Source organism: Oryctolagus cuniculus, chromosome 17 (genome assembly GCF_051225735.1).
Source record: "Oryctolagus cuniculus isolate XC-2025 breed Fujian yellow rabbit chromosome 17, ASM5122573v1, whole genome shotgun sequence".
In the NCBI taxonomy this organism is placed as follows: Eukaryota; Metazoa; Chordata; class Mammalia; order Lagomorpha; family Leporidae; genus Oryctolagus; species Oryctolagus cuniculus.
The window spans coordinates 39,184,217-39,209,676 of record NC_142883.1 but is presented as its reverse complement, the minus strand read 5'-3'; the positions used below and the strand labels follow the sequence as shown (position 1 = coordinate 39,209,676).

Below are 25,460 nucleotides of genomic sequence, written 5' to 3'. Positions count from 1 at the left end.
TTCCCTTTTTTTTTTCCCTTCTTCCTCTTATTTTTTAAAGATTTATTTATTTGTTTGAGAGGTAGAGTTACAGAAAAAGAGAGGCAGAGAGAAAGGTCTTCCATCTGCTGGTTCACTCCCCAAATGGTCACAATGACCAGGGCTGGGCTAATCCAAAGCCAGGAGCTTCTTTTGGGTCTTCCACATGGGTGCAGGGGTCCAAGCACTTGGGCCATCTGCTGCTGCTTTCCCAGGTCATAGCAGAGAGCTGGATTAGAAGAGGAGCAACCAGGACACAAACAGGTACCCAAATGGGATGCCATTGCCGCAGGTGCAGGCTTACCCTACTATACCACAATGCCGCCCCCTGCCTCCCATTCTTGAATGTTGGGAATCCCTGCCACCTACGTGTGGGTGTTCCAGGCTCCTGGCTTTGGCCAGGACTCTAGCTGTTGTAGCCATGTCCAGAGTGAACCAGTGGATAAATCAATCAATCTCTCTCTCTCTCTCTCTCTCTCTCCATCTCTGACATTCAAATCAATAAATTTTTAAAGTATTTGTAAATTTACTGTATTTGAAAGGAAAGTGAGGGGCTGGCGCTATGGTACAACAGGTTAAAGCCCTGGCCTGAAGCACCAGTTCTAGTTCCGGCTGCTCCTCTTCCGATCCAGCTCTCTGCTATGGCCTGGGATAGCAGGAGAGGATGGCCCAAGTTCTTGGGTTCTGCACCTACATGGGAGACCTGGAGGCAGCTCCTGGTTCCTGGCTTCAGATCTGCGCAGTTGCAGCCATTGTGGCCATTTAGGGAGTGAACCAGTGGATGGAAGACCTCTCTGTCTCTACCTCCTGAAGCTCTTTCAAATAAATAAAATAAACTTAAAAAAAAAAAAAAAGAAAGAAAGAAAGAAAGGAAAGTGAGAGGGGAGGACACAGAGTGAGACCTTCCATACACTAGTTTACTCTCAAATAGCCCAAAATAGTCAGGTCTGGACAAGGCCAAAGTCAGGAGTAAGGAATTCCATTCTGGTGTCGTACATGAGTGTCAGGGGCCTAAAGACTTGGGCCATCACCTACAGCCTTTTAGGCACATTACCAGCAGTCTGGGTCAGAGGTGAAATACCTGGAACTCAGACTAGCACTCTGATACGGGATGTTGGTGTCTCAAGCGGAAGCTTAACCCACTGTGCCACACACCAGCCCCTCTCCATCTCTCTTGCACCCAACAGTAGGCTAAGTCACCATCTATCACCTACTGCTTTTATCTCCCTCCCAGGCCCTCTGGATTTGCTGTTTATTCCTTCTTCCTGGACTGCTCTCCCCAGAACTTCATGTTTGGCTGCTTCTTGTCATCCAACCCTCAGGTTCTGTGTCACTTTCTAATCTCATATATAACACTTCATACTGGTTGATATTATTTGCTTACTTGTGAACTGTCTTTCCTAACTATGATTAAAAAACCTGGAAGGGCAGGGAACATCCAGAGTCTACAATGGTTCTAGAAAGAGGAGCCTTCACTTTTTGCTTTCCCAATTCCTTCGTCATAAGGTATTATCACTCCCATCCTCTCCCCGGTACACACATTAAAAGCGCTTCAATGGCTTCCCAGTGCATTTTAGAATAAAAACCCTCATTCCTGGGACAGACATTTTGGCCTACTGGTTGAGACACCTAATGAGATGCCCACATTCCATATACAGTACCTGGGTTTGAGTGCCAGCTTGGCTCGCAATCCCAGCATCCTGATAATGCATACACTGGGAGGCAGCAGGTGACAGCCCAAGCACTTGGGTCCTGTCACCTACTTGGGAGACCTAGATTGAGTTCCCGGCTCCTGGCTTTGGCCTGGCCTAACCCTAGTTGTTGTGGTCATTAGGGGAGTAAACCAGCAGATTGAACTGCCTGCTGTCTCTCAAATAAACTTTAAAAACTTAAAAAATTTTTAAAAATCACTCTTATGGGGCCGGCACTGTGGCACAGGGGGTTAATGCCCTGTCCTGAAGCACTGGCATTCCATATGGGCAACGGTTCGAGACCCGGCTGCTCCACTTCTGATCCAGCTCTCTGCTATGGCCTGGAAAAGCAGTAGAAGATGGCCCAAGTCCTTAGGCCCCTGCACCCATGTAGGAGACCCGGAAGAAGCTCCTGGCTCCTGGCTTCAGATCAGCGCAGCTCTGGCCGTTGCAGCCATTTGGGGAGTGAACCAGTGGATGGAAGACCTCTCTCTCTCTCTCTCTCTGCCTCTCCTCTCTCTGTGTAACTCTGACTTTCAAATAAATAAATAACTCTTTGTTAAAAAAAAAAAAAAAACACTCTTACACAGTTAAAAGATCCTGATCACTTCTGCGGTTCATACTGCACTCCTTTTTCTCACCCACTGAGCTTCAAGCTATAGTGACTTTCAGCTCTCCAAGCACCCTGGCCTCTTGCCTGCCTGCAATTCTCACACCTGTGCCCTTCTACATCTGCTGCTCCTGCCCTTCCCTTAGGTCTCAACTCAAATCTCCCCAGGGGAGTCCTCCCTAGTCATACATACTCACTCACAGCCTTTTGGTTTCCTTCATAATAACTACCAAAAGCTGCAATTATATTTGTTTGCTGATTTACAGGCTATCTCCAAGGGCAGGAAACTCCTGTGTCTTTTTTTTTTTTTTTAACCTACAGCATCCAGCACAGTGCCATCTCATAATAGGTACCCAGATTTGTGGAATGAACAGAGATCAGAGAACATTCAACATTTTATCAATATAGCTGATGAGGTTAAGTACTAGTTCTTTCTCCTTAAGGCCAAAAGCATTTTCTCAATATTTATAGTGACAAAAGGAATGAGGAAGAAAATGTCTTTTATCAAAAACAAAGAACAGCTAACATTAAGTTAATTAACCTTTTTAAACATGTTTTAAATTTATTTTCATTTTACTTAAAAGGCAGAAAGACACAGAGAGATCTTTCTTCCATTAGTTCACTCCCCAAAATCTCCACAACAGTCAGGGCTAGGCCAGGCCAAAGCCATGAGCCTGGGACTTCATCCAGGTTTCCCATGCAGGTGGCACGGACCCAGGCACTTGAGCCATCACCTGCTGCTCTCAGCAGGAAGCTGGATGGGAAGCAGAGGAACAGGGTTTGAGCCAGACACTCCAACATGTAATGTGGCTTCTCATGTGGTGACTTAAGCACTAGCCAAACACCTCCCCTATCCCAGGTTACCCCAGATTTTTTGAGTCTGTTTCCTCATTTGTATAAAAGGGATAATAGCTCCCATGCTGCAGGGTAATTGCAGGGATGAGAAATAGCATACATAAAATGCCTCACCTATAGCAAACATTTGATCAGCAGCATATTAAAAATTATTTTTAAAATATTACAGTTCTAAAGCAGCACTGGCCTACATGTTTAATAGTGACCATATATTAATGGCCAAGGTCTCTCTCCTCTCTGTGGTAAGCTAAAGGTTGGTTTCCTACCACCTAAGCCGGGCCCAGGTAGGGCAGGAATCTGACACAGCTGATTATGTCACCCACATATAAAGCATCATCTGTATCTTAAGAACTCACCTGAAATTGAAAATCATCTCTCAACTGTGATGGCTGCTTACTTTTAAAAACAAGTTGGCCTGGCAAGAAATTTAGGTTTCTTAAAACTCTTTAATTTAAAACAGAATCTCAGAGCAGCAACTACAACTTTCCAGTAAATCTGCCTGAGATATCCACTCTGGCTTGGGAGGATTTAAAATGCTGGTGACAAAATAATGAGCAGAAAGTGGGACCACTGTTACACTTGCAAGTAAACAGCTTGTAGAGTAAACCATATTACCACCTGGTCTCACTGGCTGGGTACGGGACAACGATGCACATTCTCTGTGACACTGAGATTATCTCTGAGACATTTCAGAAGAGAATTCAGAACACCTAGTCACAGAGGAGACAAGTACATAGAATACTGGAACCCAGGACTGAATGAGAATGTCCAGGGCCGGCCCTGTGGTACAGTGAGTTAAAGCTCTGGCCTGTGGTGCTGACATCCCATACAGGTGCTGCTTTGAGTCCCGGCTGCTCTACTTCTGATCCAGCTTCCCTGTGAAGCACCTGGGAAAGCAGCTTGGGCCCCTGAACCCATGTGGGAGACCTGGAAGAAGCTCCTGGCTCCTGGTTTTGGGTCGGCTCAGATCTAGCCGTTGCAGCCATTTGGGGGGTGAACCAACGGATGGAAGACCTTTCTCTCTGTCTCTACCTCTTTCTGTAACTCTCTTTCAAATAAATAAAAATAAATGTAAAAAAAAATGTACAGCCCTGCTCAAGTATTGCATGGGCTGAACATAAACAAGGGATGATTCACAAGATTGAAACCCTGCAGAAGAAAACATCCCAAAGGCTTTAATTCCTAATGGACCATTTCCACCCTCCAGGGCAATCCTTTGGATACTAATAATGTGCAATACATATTTCCCAGATATGAATTTTACTTTAGGGCTACATTTTTTAAAGTCAGAACAGTTTTGTTTTAAAAAAGCTGTTCCCAGATAGGTGTTACTTGGTTTTAGAATCAGATCTGACCTTAAATCCAGGCTGTAGCACTGAGTAACTGAATGAGGCTGAGTAAGTTGCCCCCCTGAGCTTCGGAATCCCAGGAAGAAACTTACCTGCACTCTGCAGACCCGACCCCAAGGGGTGCTGAGTATGCAGATGGCTCACAGCTCTACTGGGCTTCTCAATCTCATATAAAGGAGGAGGGCAAAGCTAGACATTCAGGGAATGCTGTGCTGGACCTAACGGGGATTTGACATCTGCCTCTCTTCAAACCACTTTCCAGAACCTCCACTCACGGGGAGATGTCAACTCCTCTCTCCTCCACTCCCCAAGGTATATTTAGTAAAAACGAGGGGAGCTTTAGGAGCAAGATAATCTCTCCTGCGCTGTTACTTCAGGCAGCAGACAAGGAGAAAGACATCAGAGGCAGTTTTTCAGACTCTAAGTTCCTGAAGTCCCTTCTCACACGACCCTAGAAATTTTTATTTTAAGGTCAAAACAAAAATACTACAAAACATCTAATACATGCCAACCGAAATATGTCTCCATCTATGGTCTCATTTAACACAACAATCGTATGAAAACCAGAATTAAAACGCTAATTTTTGAATGAAAAGGCTGGGCCCTGAGGGTTCAATAACTGGACCAGGGATACCCAGCAAGTGGCTGACAGACTTGAGTTCAACAGCTTTGACTAACTTGAGGTCCTACAGAAAGAAAGGGCTGCTTGCATCATCCACATGGCTTACTCTTGGCACTAGTCATTCAAGGGCTTCACTATAAGAAAAGACAGTGGAAATCACCTACAGCAGCCCATAAGGAGGAAATATTTAATACTAGTTATTACCCCTTCTGAAAATACCAAAAAGGGGGCCGGCGCCGCGGCTCACTAGGCTAATCCTCCGCCTAGCGGCGCCGGCACACCGGGTTCTAGTCCCGGTCGGGGCGCCGGATTCTGTCCCGGTTGCCCCTCTTCCAGGCCAGCCCTCTGCTGTGGCCAGGGAGTGCAGTGGAGGATGGCCCAGGTGCTTGGGCCCTGCACCCCATGGGAGACCAGGAAAAGCACCTGGCTCCTGGCTCCTGCCATCGGATCAGCGCGGTGCGCCGGCCGCAGCGCGCCGACCGCGGCGGCCATTGGAGGGTGAACCAACGGCAAAGGAAGACCTTTCTCTCTGTCTCTCTCTCTCACTGTCCACTCTGCCTGTCAAAAAAAATAAATAAATAATAAAAAAAAATTTAAAAAAAAAAAAAAAAAGAAAATACCAAAAAGGGGTACCAACGTACCAAAGTAACCTGTCAACACTCAAGTACATTGTAAAAAACAGAGACGCTATTCCTGGGAATCTAGAACTTTCATTTACACATCCAACAAGTCATCTGTATTTCCCAGTTTCTACAACTGGAAGGTACTAGCAAGACAGACTCCCCGACTTTCTAAAGATAATGCTTTTGATTGGTATTTCCAATATATCTCTTTCTGTTCTTGCCCACTTTTGTTCCTGTTCAGGGAAGATGTCTGACTTTATTGTTTCAAATACAACTAATGCTCTATGACCTTCCTCTTATTAAGTGTTTTCACTGGGTAACTATTAAATAAAAATGAAAGTGAATCCTTAGCATTCAGGGCCTTAGCTCCTTGCTCTTAGCTTGAGCTACCCTATTATTCTTCTAGTCCCTTAAATGCCAAGCCTCTTTGGCTTTCAGAATCTCCCTCAGCCTGAACCACTGTTCCTACCCTACCTCCCTACTGCAACCTTTATTTCCCCAGGGAAATCTCTGCCTCTGAGCTCTCACAGCACTCCACACATCTCCCTATAACTCTAGTTCATCACATTATCTACAATACTTAGCACTGTTCTCTGTCAATATCTCTGGGGATGCCAAGAAAAACAGGCGTGGTCCTCGCATCTCATGTTGATTACACTCTGAGAGAATGAGCGTCCTAGAAGCACTACATCTAATCCACTGGCTAGCAATATGTATAATTCTTTTCAATTCTGATTTATTTGAGAGAGATCTCTCATGTGCTAGTTCACTCCCCAAATGCCTACAATAGCAAAGGCTGAGCTAGGCTGAAGCCAGGGACGAGGATCACAACCCAAGTCTCCCAAGTACATAAGAATCCACCTGCTTAAGCCATCACCTGCTGCCTCCCAGGTTCACATTAGCAGGAAGCTGGAATCAGTAGAGCTAGGACTCCGATCCTGGCACTCTGATAAAGGATACAGGCATCCCACATGGCAACCAAGCTGTGCCAAATTCTCACCCTGTATAATTCTTGGTAAAAAATAACTGTCCCTCAGGATCCACAGAAATTGATTCCAGGACATCCTTCACCCCACCCCCCAAAACAAAATCTGTGGGTGCTCGATCCCCTTATATAAAGTGGTGCATATTGTTTAGGACATAATAACAAGAAAACAAGTCTCTACACATTCAGTAGAGATGAAATTCCCCCACCACCACCCCAAGCATTTTCAATCTAAGTGGGTTGCACCCATGGATAGGGAGAGCTGACTGTATTTTTCTCGAAGTTAGGGTGTAGAAAGTGAAATAGGAAACAAGGGTGAGTTTATTTCACATCATTATTCTCAGCCTTAGTGCCAGGCAAATGTAATAACCATGCTATCTGTTGAATTTTTAGCTAATGATAACAGTAATAGAATTTTTTTTGAAAGGACAGAAATTTTGCTTCAAAATCCCACAACTATGATTCCAAGATGAACAGTAAGGGTATTAAATATGCATCATCACAGCGATACTTCTAAGAAAAAATCTAAGAGTAGCATCAGACTTACTGAAGACACTCTTTCATTGCCTGCTAAGATTACTTGAAAAACAAGGAGAGAACATGGTAACAGACTGACCTTTTAAGAAGTAACAGAAAAGTGTTAAAATTGTATTTCAGCAATAGAAATCCAGAAAGGGAGCCCGGGTAGAGGGATAAGCTCATCCCTCCCTTCTCCCTGAATCAGAAGGCATGGAAGGCTCCAGTGCCTTCCTAGCATTCTGCTTTGGAATTGTACTGTGCTGAGAACTGCAAAAATAGATTAACAAGAAAATAACAAACACAAGTAAAAGACAGATATTCTGGAAATCCAGACACCGGCCTCTACCAGATACATGCGAATCAGGGTGGCACTTTGTCAGGGAGAAATATAATGAAAGGATCTAAGAATAGAACCAGAGGATCTTGGAGCACAAAGTGTTAAAATGACAACATGAACAAGGGGAAAGGAGAGCACTTTTGCTCCCCTCTAGCAGTGAGTGAGTTCTTCTCCTGAAGTGATAACTGCTGTAAGCAACTGAAAAACATACATAATAATCACAGGTTATAAATGCTCTCAGAAACTCCCTGGTTTCAACTCGTCTATGACAAATATCTGCAGAGGGACCTCAGCATCTGCTGTGAAGTTCAGGGAAAAGTAATTCTAACCAGTGGAGCTGTGCCAAAATATCACCCCCGGGGTCTGACCAATTAAATGGCTGCTTCTTAGTGTGGAATTTAGGAGAGATGACAGATTGAACACTGTAGCAGAGAAACCTACACGTTTCATTTCAAGCCCAGGCATTCTGCCCCAAAGGGTGAGTCAATTAGGAAAGAAAGCAGTTTGGAATAAAGTCTTCTAACAATGCTGAAAACAGAATAAATGGACCTGCAGTTTAATTACTGCAGGATCCTTCTCTCATCAAAACTGATGACAAAGCTCATCAGGAATAAGGAGACTCGGAGCCGTCTCTGGTACTTCTGTGCAGGTAACAGGATTTACCAGATAAGCCTTTCTGGACCGTCTGCCCAAGGAAGCCGCTTTCACAAGATACTTTCTCTGACTGAGCAACGGGTAACCAGGAGAAAACATTTTTAAAACCCAAGGCCAGGGACAATGAAAGCTGTTTCTGGGCTCCTATGCCCTGGGAAAAGGCAGTGCTGATGGCCAGGAATTCTGTCTAGAATCAAAATTTTGCAATTTGCCCTACAAAGTAGACTGCACAAGTTACTGCAGACCAATGTGTTATGCTCTAGATTCTGGCGTAACCCCTTTAACCTTAATTTCCTCAAAACAACAGAACTTGTTACATTGAAATAAATGAGAGGAGTAAAATAATGGCTGCCAAGGGTTGGCTATGTGGTGCAGCAAGTTAAACCACCATCTGCAATGCCAACATGCCATATGGGCACCAGTTCAGGTCCCAGCTGCCCCACTTCTGATACAGCGCCCTGTTAATGTGCCTGGGAAAGCAGCAGAGGATGAGACCCAAATGCTTGGGCCCCTGCCATCCGTATGGGAGATCCAGATGGAGTTCTGGGCTCCTGGCTTCAGCCTGGCCCACCCTGGCCATTGTGGCCATTTGGGGAGTAAACCAACAGATGAAAGTTCTTTATCTGCTCCTCCTTCTCTGTGACTCTGCCTTTCAAATAAATAAATAAATCTCTAAAAATAAAATAATACATGCCAAGCATTTACCTGAGAGCTTAGCACATAATGGACATTCAATAAAAGTTGGCTAAAAATCACCAAAAGAATTTTTTAGGTTCTTTAAAGAGACAAATTTATCTGTTATATCCCATATTTGCTTTTTATTTTCTTTATGTGAGCCAAAGACCCTTAATCAGGGTCAATCTCCCTTTCAAACCTCTCCCCCAGAACTGACTCCAGGCCCCTCCGACCAGCTCTTAATTAGTTACATAATCTGGAAAAGTGGAGGGACTCAGGCATGCTTTATTCTCCTTGCAACCCCAGGCTGTTTAATTTCTTCCCAATTCTACCGGCTGTTAATGAGTTAGTTATCCACCTCCCCAGCACGCCAGCCAATTTGGAATTTCTGCAATCAAAAAACCCTTCTCTGCCAAATTCTAAAGCAGGGACATACACACCGTTGGCCCCAACGTGGTGCACCACAACTGCTTGCACTGCACTGGAGTCAGATAGGCTTTTGTGATAAAGCCAGGAAGAAGTCAAACTCAACCCTCCCTCCCCCACAGACCCTCAGCTTTGTTTGATCTCAATCTGAAAATCATGCTGACTCTCTGAAATGTATTCTTCTTCTGCCAGGATGTGATATACCCAGTATCTATCCCAAGAAACAGAAACAAATGGAGATTTCTAGTCAGTCTAGTGCAATTAAAAAAAAAAAAAAAAAAACTTTGCTTTCTGACCATACTCATTCCTTACAAAGAACATCTGTGTTTAATTTGGTTTTTCAGTCTTATTTGTTGCTTCTAATCCACAACAAAGTGCAAAATGCCCTATGCTCCTCACCACTCGACAGACTCAAGGAAAAAAGACACCTGTGTTGGTATCAGGTCAGAATGTTGTTCTCACTACTTCCATATGCAGTTACCTGACCATGTTACTAGATGTGCTACTCTACCTACTTGCTGGATTACAGACAGATGCATACCACAGTCTCTGCAACTGGCAGGGATATGAAATGCACACACACACATAAATATTACCAAGATCTTTCCCTTCCCTGTATTATGGTTGGAGATTAGCAGAATGTATCTGTTTTGAAATAACTCAAGCAGTTGTAACAATCTAGAAAGTTCCCAAGATGATTCCCTGCAAATAGTTATCCTATAGCCAATCCAGTTCCCTAAAGAATAAGGCAGATTTCACAGTAGGGAGAAATGGGTAATATGAGGAACGGGGTGGGTGGGGGATCATAAAATAGAAGGTGCTGGGGCCGGCACTGTGGCATAGTGGGTAAAGCCACCACCTGCAATGCCACCATCCCATATGGACACCGGTTCAAGTCCCGGCTACTCCACTTCCAATCCAGCTCTCTGCTATGGCTTGGGAAAGCAGTAAAAGATGGCCCAAGTCCTTGGGCTCCTGCACCCATATGGGAAGACCTGGAGGAAGCTCCTGGCTCCTGGCTTCAGATCAGCGCATCTCCGGCCATTTCAGCCAATTGGGGTGTGAACCAGCAGATGGAAGACTTCTTTGTGTAACTCTGGCTTTAAATAAATAAATAAATAAATCTTTAAAAAAAGAAAATAGAAGGTGCTAAGATTGTTTAGCAGCTGAGAGACCCCAAGCAAATTCTCCAGAGACTGCCTGAGGGTGAAATAATTCAGCAGATAACACTAGATCCAGCCTCCTGGACATTTTCAAGAACTCAAAAAAGTAAATAAATAAATCACAAGCACCCTGAAGTAATTTGTCAACTACCACACTCAAAAGATATGCTAGAAATCCTAGAACCCAACAAAAGGAATCTGTTTTTTAAAAAGGTTCACAGGAGCCTGTGCTGTGGTGCAGCAAGTTAAAGCCCTGGCTTACAGTGATGCCGGTTTGAGTCCCAGCTGCTCCACTTCCGATGCAGCTCCCTACTAATGCCCCTGGGACAGCGGCAGAGGCTGGCCCAAGTCCTTGGGCCCCTGCACCCATGTGGGAGACATAAAAGCTCCTGGCTGCTGGCTTCGGATTGGCTTAGCTCTGGCCATTGTGGCCATTTGGGGAGTGAACAAGCAAACGGAAGACCTCTTTCTCACTGTGTTTCTACCTCTCTAACTCTGTCTTTCAAATGAATAAAATAAACCTTTAAAAAAGTAAAAAAGTCTCATGAATTATAGGTTAAAATTGCCTACTGCTATTAAAAAGTAACAGCCAAGGGGCCGGCGCTGTGGCACAGCGGGTTAATGCCCTGGCCTGAAGTGCCGGCATCCCATATGGGTGCTGGTTCTAGTCTCGGCCGCTCCTCTTCTGTCAAATAAATAAAATAAATCTTAAAAAAATAAAATAAATCTTAAAAAAAAATAATAACAGCCAAGCAGACTGCCTCTCTATCTACCAAAAGGAACAGATCAGCAGTTGATTCAGTTGGTTTCATTTTACAAACCATATGGATGCAGTATGGTGCAAGCTAGGAAAAATAACCACACCACAGGAAGAAAAATGACCCATTCCCTAAAAGACATGCACATGTCTAAGTATAAAGGCAAGGACACTAAAGGATTTGTTATGTTAGCTTCTTTTTCTTTTTTTAAATTTTTTAAAAAGATTTTACTTATTTATTTGAGAGGCAGTTACAGACAGTGAGAGAGATAGACAGAAGGGTCTTCCATCCACTGGTTCATGCCCCAAATGGCTGCATCCACTGGAGCTGAGCTGAGCTGATCTGAAGCCAGGAGCCAGGAGCTTCCTCCAGGTCTCCCACATGAGTGCAGGGGCCCAAGGACTTGGGTCATCTTCTACAACTTTCCCAGGCCCTAGCAGAGTTGGATCAGAAGAAGAACAGCTGGGACTAGAACTGGCACCCTTATGGGATGCGGGCGCTGCAGGCAGAGGATTAACCTACAGTGCGACAGCACCGGCCCTGTTAGCTTCTTTTCAAACTATAAATGGAGACTTCTTCAGTCAAGCTCACACAGAAGTCTTAACTTTTAACCACATCAAGTTTCAAAATGCAGGCACATAAGCTACAGTAAAGACAAGTGCATCCTGTTTGTACTTGACTTCCTGTTTGGGGGCTGCCCCCCTCTGTCGCTCCCCCATTCGCGGAGGAACGACACTTGACCCTGCGCTGTTCTTTTGTCTGCTCGGCCCTTCCCGGGTTAGCTGCTGGTTCTTCCCAGGTTGGCTGGCAACCCCTCCACCTCCGTGGAGGGGCGGTTCCCCCTGCCACTTTCCCCACTTCCGTGGAGGAGCGGCACACCGCCGGCCGGCTCTCTCGGGGGCTGCTCAGATGTTATCCGGATGTTCCTTGTGCATGTTGTCTCTCTCCTCCTTTATAGTCCTCTTCCACCAATCCCAAATCTGCTACCCACATGCCGAGCACGCTGCTCTCCTCCAATCAGGAGCAGGATCAGCTCCTGCAGCTCATCAGTCAAACTGGCAAGAGGCAGCTGTGTAGAAGTTGTTTACTCCTCTCCCAGCGCCATATTGTGGGAGAGCAGATGCATAGAATAAGTCTTAATTCCAGTAACAGTCTAGTCCAAGTTGCTCCCCACACCCCTCTCCACACTGCTGCCCTCCAGGCCAAGACAAACAGGTCACCTTTCATTTCTACCATGACAGTTTCAGTGACAGTAAAATACATAATTCTATGAATCAGATAAAAGATTCAGCTAACAAGCACCAAAAAGCCATCCTGAGCCTGTAAGACACTTTCTGGATTTCCCATGCTTCCTACTGACATCTGACTAAAGTACGCAATAAAAACTTAATGCAAATAGTGCTGAGATAAGGAAATTCAGTCTGAAACAAAACTTGGGATATAAGGGACGGGAGAAAAAAAGAGCAAGAAAAACTGAAAATGTTTTTATAATTAAATGTTGGCCCCTTTTCAAATGCAGAAGGAAGAGATATCTGTCAGCCAGTCCCCAGTAGAAAATTCCCAGGAGGAAGGGATCTAGACTCCTTTCTAGCCATCACTGTCTTAAATCCAACCTGCTATCAACCTAACACAGTCTGTTTTCCAGCACTGCAAAAGCCCTCAACAGTTTCAGAGACTTGAAGCCTCCAGTTCAGACATAATTTCCATTGCATTCAAAGAGCAGATGGCTCCCCAGGCCACATTCAGTGTTAGGAGCAAATGCTGGACAACAAATAACCAAGTTACAGACAAATCATTTAGCCTCTTTAGGTCTGTTTCCTTGTCTGGAAAACAGGAGGCTGGACTAATTTCTAATGTTTCTTCCAGCTGCAGAAAAAATTCAGGGACTCAATATTAACCGTTAGCAGAAGTTTCTGTGGCTTCCTGCATTACTTCTTTGGTCAATTGAGATGCCTGTGATATAGCACATTCACAGAGGAAATGGATGCCTTAATCTATTTCCCAAATACTCAAGGATCTTTTCTTTCTTTCCCTTGAAATGTGGATCACAGAATTTCCCACTTGAAAGAAACATCTATTGACAAACCTTTAGAACTGTTCTTTAACCAGGCTTTTTATTCAGATCATAATGCAATCAACACTTGATTCCCACATTGATCATGTGACTCCTGACGAGGACAGACTCACAAAAGGATGGAGAGAATCTGAGCAGCAGCATGTGGCACACCCACACAGTGATGGCTAATAGGGAAAGAATGAAGCAAATGCAGGGTAAGGGAAGGGAGAGGTGAAGACAAATTCTGAGTCAGTGCACAGGAAAACACAGATTTAATAGAAAAGAAAGAATAGGGAACAGGGAAGGAAGGAGACCAGCCAAGAAAGGGGAAAATAGAAATCAATGAACAAACTTAAACCTCACACCCTGTTCATCCATTCATTCACACTATGTGCAGGAAACTGAACCAACAGACAGATTTGCTCAATGAGGTTATGGCCAGCAGTACAGATAAAGGCCTGTACACACAAACAGCTGGAATCTAGGGCACAAAGTGTACCATGCCATAAAGGGCACATAAAAGACAACGTTCTGCCAAGAGACTCAGAGGAGGAAGTGATCACTCCCAGTGAGATATCACACACGGACAGCTTCATTCAAAGAACGACATTCCAGGCAGAAAGCATAGCAGAAACAAGGACACATTAAGTACAGCAAGAAACTGGATTTGATTTGAGACACAGACAAGCATCAAGGGAGGGATGGCATTAATAATAATAATAGTAAGCAATCCAGAGAGCTATGGCTAAGTTGGATAGCTAGACTGGAGCCAGACTGAGTATCCAGAAATCACCTTAGAATCTGAATTTAAGTCCAGTGCAGGAAGAAGAGGAGAAGGGAAGTTGACAAGCCAGAAACCAGAAGAACCTGAAAAACTTGCTCTATAAGATAGTAAAATCAACATAAAATCAATGTGTGCAGTATGTCAAGTCCCTCCAAAGAGAGATCATCTTCCAAATCAAAGGCAAGAAGAGAGGACAAAAAAGCTTGGAAGATGGTATTAATACGTTTAAACAAAGAAATGTGACTTTATCACAAGAGTGGGCAACAAAGAAACTTGGAAAAATCTAGAAAGACAGGGGTATCTTGACTCCAGAACTGCTCAAGGCAGAGAAACGCTGAGCTAGGTGCCACAGCCTTCTCTGCAGTGGAACATGGTTCTGTCAGGAAGCTTAAACGCAAACAGCATACAGTAGCAGCTGGGAGCATAGGCTCTCAATTGTAGAGACAGATGGGACTTAGTTCAAATCTCAGCTCAGCCTCTTAACAGCCTGAACACAGCCTTAATTTCCCCATTTATAAATTGAGGATAACTATGCCTACTTTGCAGGAGGGACACTGAGGGAATTCAATGCTCTACTGTATGCAAAGTAGTTAATAAAATGTTCAGCAAATATTAAGCAATCAATAATCAGCTTTTTTGTAACTATATTCTCTCCCACAAACCATTCTATCTTATTATTCCATGCTCACCAAGCAACCTTGATATTATTAAATTTGATTTTCCAGATCCCTGGATATTGAAAAATAATATATTAGCAAAATCCTTTCGACAGAAAGGAATTCTTCACTCTGAAGCAATAAATCAGCATTCCATTCTGAGCTCAATCACTCAAGTCTAAATGTAATCCTGTTTCTGAAAGACTATTTCCAGGTACTCAACAAAATATTTTGTGATGGAGACCAAACCTAGAACACACTGACCAAAACCCTGGAAGACCTTCCTGAGAAGATGAATTGGCACCCCCTACCCAGCCAACTGTGCCACCCTCTCAATCCACAAGCAATTTTGTCTAACAGTTACCCACACTTCTCTTCCATCCTCTGCTTCTCCCTTACCCTTCAATCAATGCACTATGGTGAAGTACATCTCCCTCTCTAACCTTCTAGAGGTCAAAGATCCCATCTTAACCACTTCTGCATTTCTTTCTGCATTATCACAATACTCCTTGCCTCAAGTTGAACCACAATGAGGATTAACTATGAGAATGATTCTTTTTTTAAAGATTTACTTATTTGAAAGGCAGAGTTTCAGAGAGGCAGAGGCAGAGAGATCTAGTTCACTCCCCAAAAGGCCCCAACGGCCAGAGCCGAGCCAATCTGAAGCCAGGAGCTTCTTCCAGGTCTCCCACATGGGTGCAGGGGCTCAAGCACTTGGGCCATCTTATACTGTTTTCTCAGGCACATTAGCGGGGAGCTGGATTGAAAATGGAGCAGCCAGGATTCAGAACAGCACCCATACAGGATGATGGAACTACAGGCGGCAGCTTTACCCACTATGCCACAGCACTGGCCCCCAAAATGAATTTCAAACACAATATTCCTTAACAAAACAATCTATTGCAGTCCACCACTCTGCTACCCTAGGCTCCTATGATTTATTAAGATCATAGAGAATTTTCTCTGGAACTCTACTCTACACCTTTCCTCCGCTCTCCTCCACACTTCCTTCCTCTACCTCCCTACTCCTGAGCAACCAAATATTACAGAAAAGTCGGAAGACTTCACTAAATTGGGTTCCCAACAAATGTGTACAACTAGGGTCAAGCCATCACTGGGCTGTGAAAAACTTTTATTCGTCTCTACTTGATGGGATGTCCCATAGCAACTTCCCAAACAGCAGTATTGTGCAGGATTTAGGAGCTGGGGCATGGAGTTACAACTCATAGCCTTCCTCCTGTGTGACCTCAGTCAAGGTGACTCACTTTCTGAAGTTTCATTTTCCTCTCTGTAAACAGAGTACCTAAATGAGGCCCTTCATGCAAACTCTTAACAAGAACAAGGCGCCCCCCCAATATGGAAACAGTGACTGTTTTCTGAGTAACCCTCCCACCCTAACTCCAATCCCCTCCTTATACTCCTTCTTTGTCAGATACCAGAAACTTCCCCACTTCAACCTGGGTTGAAGATGGGTTTGTTTAGTTTTTTAAGAAGCAGTTATGGGCCATGAAAAGAGAACTGGAATCAGGAGTGCATCCAGTACCACATACTAGCTATGTTACCAGGTCCTGATCATCTCATCTGCACCTCAGATTGCTTAGCTGCAAAATGGTTATTTTATTAAGTTTCTTAAAGAGTCCCTGAGAATTAAATGGAAAAATATGAAAAAGCATTAATGAGGTGAAAAAGAAGAAAAGTAATTGAGACAATAAGCTTTTGAGGAAAACAGACCTGGCTTAAAATGCCAGTTCTGGGTGAAGCTACCGCCTGCAGTGCTAGCATCTCATATAGATACCAGTTTGAGTCCCGGCTGCTCCACTTCCGATCCAGTTCTCTGCTATGGCCTGGGAAAGCAGTGGAGGATGGCCCAAGTACTTGGGCCCCTGCACCTATGTGGGAGACCCAGAAGAAGCTCCTGGCTTCGGACTGGCTCAACTCCAGCCACTGAGGCCATTTGGGGAGTGAGCCAGCAGTTGAAAGATCGAGCTCTTTATGCCTCTGCCTCTCTGTAACTCTGCCTTTCAAATAAATAAATAAATCTTTTTTTAAAAAAAAAGGAAAATGAAAATCTATTATGTAAAAAAAAATTTTTTTAATTCCAGTTCTATCACCTAATTAACTAGCTGCATGATCTCAGGCAAATAAAAATCTCCAGTCCTAAGTTTCTTGTCTGTAAAAGAGGGAAAATGACTTAACAGGGTTCTAAAAGGGGGTTTTGTGTTTTTACATTTTTTTTTTTGAGAGGCCAAGAGTGAGAGATAATAACACTCCTATCTGCTGGTTTACTCCTCAAATGTCCAAAACTGCTGGAACTGGTCTGCATTAGCAGGAAGCCAGAGTCAGGAGCCAGGGCCAGGCATGGGCATTGAACCCAGGTTCTCAATCAGGGCACATGGGCATCCTAACCATGAGGCTAAACATCTGCCACTTGAGGATTTGTAAAATATGTAGATCACAGCATGTTGATTCCTTCTCATTTCTTTTCTTCCTTAAAAAAAAATTCCCCTTGTGGGGATGGGTATTTGGCATAGCAGTTAACAAGCTACTCCGGATGCCTGCATCCTATGTGGAATGCCTGGGTTTGAGCCTCAGCTCTACTCCTGCTTCCAATTTCCTGCTAATATACACCCTGGGAAGCAGCAGGTGATCACTCAAGTAATTCTGTCTTTGACACCAGCATGAAAGATACAGAGGAATTCCCAGCTCCTAACTTCAGCATGGCAAAGGCCCGGCTGCTATAGGAATTTGGGGAGCAAATCAGCTATTTAGAGTGTTCACTCACTCTGCCTTTCAAATAAATAAAACTTTAAAAAAAAAAAAAAACCTCCCTTATGGATGTTTAGTCTAGCCAAAATAGCCATATTTCACATCTGAGTATCTGGATTTACTTCCTTCTCTTGCTCCTGATTCCAGCATCTTACAAATATAGACCATGGAGGGCAGCAGTGATGGATCAAACTATTGGGTTCCTGCCACCCACATGGGAGACCTGCATTGCATTTTTTAGCTCCCTGGCTTCAGTGTATCCCAGCTCTAGCTGTTGTGGGCCTTTAGGGACTGGATCAGGTGATGAGAGCACGTGTGTATGTGCTCTGTCTCTCCCTCCCTCTGTCTCTCTCTGCCTTTCAAGTAAGTGAATTTAGAAAGTTTATTACCCACCCACACACACACCTTACTCACTTACACCAGTACAGCCTGCCATTTTTTATCAGAGGTTTAAAATATAGCACACCTCCAATATATCTGTGTTTTTTTTTTTTTTAATTTTGAAAGGCACAGCCAGATAAACATTCCACCTGCTGGTTTACTCCCCAAATGGCCACAATAGGCAAGGGTGTGCCAGACTGAAGCCAAGAGCCAAAACTCCCTCCAGGTCTCCCACGTAAGTGATAGGAACTCAACTGAACCATCATTTGCTTCTTATGTGGATGCATCAGTAGGAAGCTAGATCCAAAGCAGAGCAGCTGGGACTTGAAGCAGGCGCTCAGAGCTAGGATACAGGTGCCCCAAGCAGCAGTTTCACGCAGTGTGCCACAAGGCCTGCCCCCACGATACATCTATTCTACACAAATATACTATGCTCTATTTAAAATACAATGCTAAAAAGAAATTTCAAAAGGATACGATAAAAATATAAAAAAATTTAGTTCTAATATTTCCTTTCTATACCCCAAAGGTAAGTCTTAGGCATCCCTAGGATTTGGAAAAACATTTTGGCAGTCACCACACTATCTAGCAAACTGTTTGAGGACAGAAGCAAATAGAATAGACTTTATACAGTACTTAGCACAGTAATGTACAGAGAAAGTGCTTATTAAATATCGGTCCAATATAGTTTTGAAAAACTACTTTACACACAGGCAAGTTTGTGCAAAGCAAGTTCTCTGCAGTCTTTTTTTTTCTTCAGTTCCCAACTTCCTCAATAAAGCAGCCAATACTCCTCACTTCCCCATCACACACTAAATAGCTGCACTTGAAAGAAGGCTCTTTCTCCAGGGTCATCATTGAGCTGATGCATGAATACATAGCTGTTCCCTAAGTATTCAAACTTTATGACTTCCCAGTAGCCCCGCACACCTACCCATGGTCTTCCTTCCATCTCTCTTACAGGTTCCTTCCTCCCCACTGGCTCCCACTGAAAGGACTCTCCTTTGACTTACATGGCCAATCTTCCCCCTTCTCTGATCCTCATATTACTCCCTAAAAATCATCTAGGATCCTCTCCTCCCAACTTTTTCTTTTCTCCTCTAGTGACTTTAATTGGTCCTACTATTTTTTTTTATTATTATTTGAAAGAGTTACACAGAGATAGGCGGGGGTGGGGGGGTCTTCTATCCACTGGTTCACTCCCCAACTGGCCACAACAGCCGGAGCTACACTGACCCAAAGCCAGGAGTCAGGAGCCTCTTCAGGCTATCCCACATGGGTGCAGGGGCCCAAGGACCTGGGCCTTCCTCCACTGCTTTCCCAGGCCATAGCAGAGAGCCAGATCAGAAGTGGAGCAGCCGGGTCTCGAACCGGTGCCCACATGGGATGCCCGCACCTCAGGCCAGGGCGTCAACCTGCGGCACCACACCCCCCCCTACTATTTAAATATACAAACTATCCCATCTTTGCTATGTACACAGCCACACTCTGCCCTATCTACTGTCGCTCCCCCTCTTCGTGGAGGAGCGACACTGAACCCTGCCTAGGTTTCCTATCCGAGTCACGGCACCATTATGTCGCTCCCCGTCTTTGTGGAGGAATGACACAAGACCCTGTGCTGTTCTTTTGTCTGCTCAGCCCTCCCCGGGTTGGCTGCTGGTTCTTCCCGGGTTGGCTACCGACCCTTCCACCTCCGTGGAAGGGCGGTTCCCCCTGCCACTTTCCCCACTTCCGCGGGGGAGCGGCACACCGCCGGCCGGCTCTCTCGGGGGCTGCACAGGTGTTCCTCTTAGATGTTCCCGGTGCATGTTGTCTCTCTCCTCCTTTATAGTCCTCTTCTACCAATCCCAACTCTGCTACCCACACGCCAAGTGCTGAGTACGCTGCTCTCCTCCAATCAGGAGCAAGTCCTACAGTTTATTGGTTGAACTGGAGGCAGCTGTATAGAAGCTGTTTCCTCCTCTCCAAGTGCCATATTGTGGGAGAGCAGATGCACAGAGTAAGTCTTAATTCCAGTAACTTAGTCTAGTCCGAGTTGCTCCCCACAATCTACCATGATCTTTTCCAAGAAGTAGGGCAAACACTTCTTTCCTGGTCCCATATTTGCTACTCTGTTCTCTAGAGTAGCCAGGGTAACCTTGGTTCAAAAAATTAAATCTCTGCTTGTTGCTGTTCTGTGTCAATGGTTTCCCAAGAGCAAGTATGCTTTTGGGTACAGTCTAAACTTCCCAGATGACCTACAAGGGTCGCACGTGATGTCCACCCTGCCTGCTTCACCTCACGCCATTCTTGCCCTCATACACCTCATTCTAGCCCTCAGAGACCTCCTGGCAACTCCTCAAAAATAACAAAGTGTTTATTGCCCCAATGCCTGCATTCTTGGGGTTCCTTCCTTGTCTGGAACATTCTCCCCCACTCTTCATGGGGCTGGCTCAGTATCAGGCTGACATGAGTTCACCTTTTATATAAGGCAGTTGTTTAACACACAGTGGGAGCTCATTGAGAACATGCAAAGGCATAGATTACATAGCCTTCAGTCAGGCAACTCCCAAATCTCAGTATCTGGCATCAGTCTCACTCTTCAGTACCTCATTTATAAATGCCTGCTTGACAGCCACACCTGAAATGTACCATAGTAAATATACTCAAAACCAAACCCTTCAGCTTTTCCCAAACAATCCCTCTAGTCTTCTTAAACTATACAAGCTGTATGATCCGCACTTCCCACTTCAGAACAATGGAGTCTCTATTCATTTGCTTCACCTGTCCTAAATTCGAAGTACCCTTTGAAACTGAATTCAAATATCACTTCATTCATTTATGCATTCAACCAACCACTTACTCATTTAACATATACTTACTGAGTGGCTTCTATGAGACAGATACTATTAGATATTGGAAAGCAAAGTAGACAATTTTTGTCTATAATTAAATATTCATGTGACTATTTTCATAAACTAAAAATGTTATGAAGGCAAACTACTAAAAACTATGAGGAGGAAAAAGTGAGGCATCAAGAAACTCTGCTCTGATGATGTGGTGAATGGATGAGACATGGATTACACAAGGCAAACCAGAGGGAGGAGCACACCAGGTAGAGGCTTCACCAAGAACTGGAAGCAGGAGACCAGCAGGACTGGGGCATCTACAATTCTGCCTTGTAAATCATACCTATCTGGACCTGCCCCCACTTCCGCACTCCTTTTACTGATAGTTACCTGAGAGAAAGGACACAGACTGTCTTCTTCCATGCTAACACCCCCAGGAGATACTGAGTCACATGTCTGGCACCTAGGAGTCTATGCTATAAAAATCCCTCAGATGACTAATGTAGCCATATTTGTATATCAAATGCCCAAACTATACATTTAATAAACATGTATTAATTATTCTCTCACAAAAAAAAAACTCTGAGGCAAGTATGGTAAACTATTTCCAAAACAGGCAATAATAATCCCATACTACTTGCCATGTGACACTGATTCTCTACCCTTCAAGAGGCAAAGTCCACGTCCCCTTCCCTAGACTCTGGGCTATACCTGTGACTTGCATTGACCAAAAGAATAGAGCAACAATGATGATATTGACTCCCAGACCCAGGTCTTCAGAGTCCCTGCAGATTCCACTATGGACCAGCAACCATGTAAAAGGGGCCGCCCAGTTTAAATTAATAAACAAGATAAACAGACCTGAAGAACCGAGTTCCAGCTAGTACCAATACCATAGACTTGTGAGTAAAAAAAAAAAAAAAAAATCTTGGATCCTCCAATATAATCAGCACTACAGAAGGAAGCGAAATGTGTCTTCACTAACCCACAGAAATTGGAGCAATATAAAATAGTTTTCATTTTGTGCTGCCACAAGTTTTAGGGTAATTTGTTACACAGTGATAGATAACGAGTCAGAAATTCAACACTCTCTCTAGCAGTCATTTAAATGTTTCCCAATTTTGATGATCAAAAAAACTCTTCTTCATATTCATCAAAGTTACTCCTCCTTCAATTTATGCCCATTTCCTCTTAAATCTTTGAAGTTCCTGAAGAAAAACAATTAATCAAAATCCCCCTGGCAACTATCCTTATACTTGAAGATAGTAATCAAGCTATTCCTTAGTTTTTTCTTCTCTAGGCAAAAATCTTTCCTAAAAAAAACTTGTAATGATAAGACTTATTTTTCAACCTTTTAAGCATGTTAGATGATCCTCTCAAGTATAAGAGGACAAAAAAATCGAATGTCTTGAGTATCTAACAAATCATTTCCTAGTCCTGATTGCTATAATCAAAATTTACCTCATCTGAATTATGGCATTCTATTTTTTTTTAAATACTTATTTATTTGAAAGCAGTTACAGATATAGAAGGAGAGATAGTAGTGGAATATGTTTTCTTTCTGAGACTCATCTGAATGTATGCTTCAATGGCAGAACTAGCTCTACAGCCACTGGTAAAATAAGACAATAAAGACTGGGAGCTGGGGGCTGGGGGCTGGAGCGTGGCTTACTTGGTTAATCCTCTGCCTGTGGCGCCGGAATCCCATATGGGCGCCGGGTTCTAGTCCTGGTTGCTCCTCTTCCAGTTCAGCTCTCTGATGTGACCTGAGAGGGCAGTGGAGGATGGCCCAAGTGCTTGGGCCCTGCACCTGCATGGGAGACCAAGAAGAAGCTCCTGGCTTCAGATCGGCGCAGTGCCGGCTGTAGCGGCCATTTTGGGGGTGAACCAACGGAAGGAAGACCTTTCTCTCTCTCTGTCTATAACTCTACCTGTCAAATAAATTTTTTAAAAAATTAATTAAAAAAAGACTACCCAACACAGGGTCTTGTATGTACCAAGTAAAATAATACAGGGAAATACTTTTGTAAAGCACTATAAAAATATGAGGTGGTATTGTGGAACTAGATTTCAGCAATCCCTTTAAAAATCTTCAAATCAACTTTGGTTACCTGTTGGTCTCAGGTGACACATACAGAATAGGCAGCCATGGTCTCTAGTTCACCAAACAGGGATCAAAAAGATACCATTTGGGGCCAGTGCTGTGGCATAGTGGGTTAGACTGCTGCCTGTGATGCCAGCATCCCACATGGGTGTCAGCTTGAGACCTGGCTGCTCCACTTCTGATCCAGCTCCCTGCTAAAGCACCTGGGAAAGCAATGGAAAATGGCCCAAGTGCTTGGGCCCCTGCACCCACATGAGAGACCCAGAGGAAGCTCCTAGCTCCGGGCTTTGGTCTGGCCCAACTCTGGCCATTGGGGCCATTTCAGGGATAAACCAGTGGATAGATGGTAGATTCTCCCTCCCTCCCTCTCTCCTTCTCTCTCAAATAAGAAAATTTTTTTTAAGTCTTCTTTGTCTTTTTCCTATTTATTTATAATAGCTTAAAAAATTCTAAAAAAAGATGCCATTTAACAGGAGAGGATAAGGATTTGCTAAAGGTGTAAAGATTCATAGACATTTAGAATGGTACCAGGTTCTAATCCAGAGACTAAGTTGAATCAAATAACTCAACCATCTAGTGGAATATAAGCAGTGCTGTGAAAGTTCAAAGAATTACTATACTTGGGGAAGTCAGAGACTATTTCTTTTTTTTTCTTTTTCTTTTTTTTTTTTATTTTTTGACAGGCAGAGTGGACAGTGAGAGAGAGAGACAGAGAGAAAGGTCTTCCTTTGCCGTTGGTTCACCCTCCAATGGCCGCCGCGGCCAGCGCGCTGCGGCCGGCGCACCGCGCTGATCCGATGGCAGGAGCCAGGAGCCAGGTGCTTTTCCTGGTCTCCCATGGGGTGCAGGGCCCAAGCACCTGGGCCATCCTCCACTGCACTCCCTGGCCACAGCAGAGGGCTGGCCTGGAAGAGGGGCAACCGGGACAGAATCCGGTGCCCCGACCGGGACTAGAACCCGGTGTGCCGGCGCCGCTAGGCGGAGGATTAGCCTAGTGAGCCGCGGCGCCGGCCAAGACTATTTCATATATAAGTTCTATGGGAGATGAAACTTTGCCAGTCAGAGAAGGGGAGGCTGTTAGGGAAAAGCCCAGAGTCCTGGAAGGACCTATACAGGGAATGGAAAAACAAGATATTTAGTGAGGTTGGAGAGGAGAGAAATAGTTGGGAGAGATGAGATGAGTAACAGGTGGGATATAGTCTAATTTGAATGGCTTCACAAATCAAGATTAGTGAGACATAGAGAACCAACAGCATCCTGAAAACCCAAGAATTAAAAGATTAGTTTTGGCTTTTAGGAAGATAATAGAGCAATAATATGGGGAAGACAGGAGTGGCAGAAGTCCATTTGATAAGGGTCTGAAAACAGGAGCCACAAACTCAAGTTCCTGGAGAAAAAGTAGTAACATGTTAAGTCTTTCTTATTTAAGATCCTGGAGAATGGTAGTCTCTATAATCTTTAAAGGGTACAAGTACTGCTTAAAAGTATTCACAAACAGGACGGCGCCGTGGCTCAATAGGCTAATCCTCCACCTTGCGGCGCCGGCACACCGGGTTCTAGTCCCGGTAGGGGCGCCGGATTCTGTCCCGGTTGCCCCTCTTCCAGGCCAGCTCTCTGCTATGGCCAGGGAGTGCAGTGGAGGATGGCCCAGGTGCTTGGGCCCTGCACCCCATGGGAGACCAGGAAAAAGCACCTGGATCCTGGCTCCTGCCATCGGATCAGCGCGGTGCGCCGGCTGCAGCGGCGGCCATTGGAGGGTGAACCAACGGCAAAGGAAGACCTTTCTCTCTCTGTCTCTCTCTCTCTGTCTACTCTGCCTGTCAAAAATAAAAAAAATAAAAAATAAAAAAAAAGTATTCACAAACAAAACTTTAAGCCTTTGGTTGTTTAAACAAAATGTAGTTTTGAAACTCTGGTAAATTAAGGCAATAACAAAGGGAGATGAAGAACAGCCACAGCAGTATTCCAATAAAATCAACAGGGTTTGGGAACTATGAATTTAGTATGCTTAGAGGATATGAGTATAAAGAGAATAAACAAAAAGATTTGGTGGATATAATTAACAGACTTCAAACATACCATAATACAAGCAGATACAACGATAGGTAAGACAATGCATTCAGATATGTATACGTTGAATTTAAGATGCCTTTTGAGTAGCCTGGTAGATCCATCCAGTTGGAAATAAGGATCTGATATTTAGGAGATCACTGGGCTAGTAACACATGAGGGTAACTTTTATTTATGGGCTTATTTGTGACTCTTGTGTGGTATCAAGGTAGGGGAGGGAGCATCTTAAAAGTTATGGGATACTTAAAAGAGAAGAACAAAAATGAACTCCAGAATCTCAGGAGAGAAGAGGAATGCTGGGGGGAAAAACTGATCAGAAACAGGGTTAAATGCTAGGCTGAAGGGCCAGTGCTGTGACACAGCGGGTTAAGCAGCCTCCTGCAGTGCAGGCATCCCTTATGGACTCTGGTTCCAAGCTGCTCCACTTCTAATCCAGCTCTCTGCTGATGTAACTGGGAAAACAGTGGAGGATGGCCCAATTATTGGGCCCCTGCCACCCACGTGGGAGACCTGGAAGTAGCTCCTGGCTC

At 44.3% G+C, this 25,460-nt stretch overlaps 1 protein-coding gene across 13 annotated transcripts in view; it reads right to left on the bottom strand.

Annotated features, from left to right (window-relative positions):
* RFFL (ring finger and FYVE like domain containing E3 ubiquitin protein ligase) overlaps positions 1 to 25,460 on the bottom strand; it is a 79,656-nt gene that overhangs the window by 29,475 nt on the left and 24,721 nt on the right. For 3 of the 13 annotated variants that reach the window (XM_089317408.1, XM_051825472.3, XM_089317412.1), the window contains one exon: positions 22,429 to 22,566. The exons of 9 other annotated variants lie outside the window; for them this stretch is intronic. The gene's annotated coding sequence lies outside the window, so the exon portion shown is untranslated. Of the gene's footprint in view, positions 1 to 22,428; positions 22,688 to 25,460 lie in introns of all 13 variants that reach the window. One more of the 13 variants, XM_089317409.1, reaches the window with a different exon arrangement.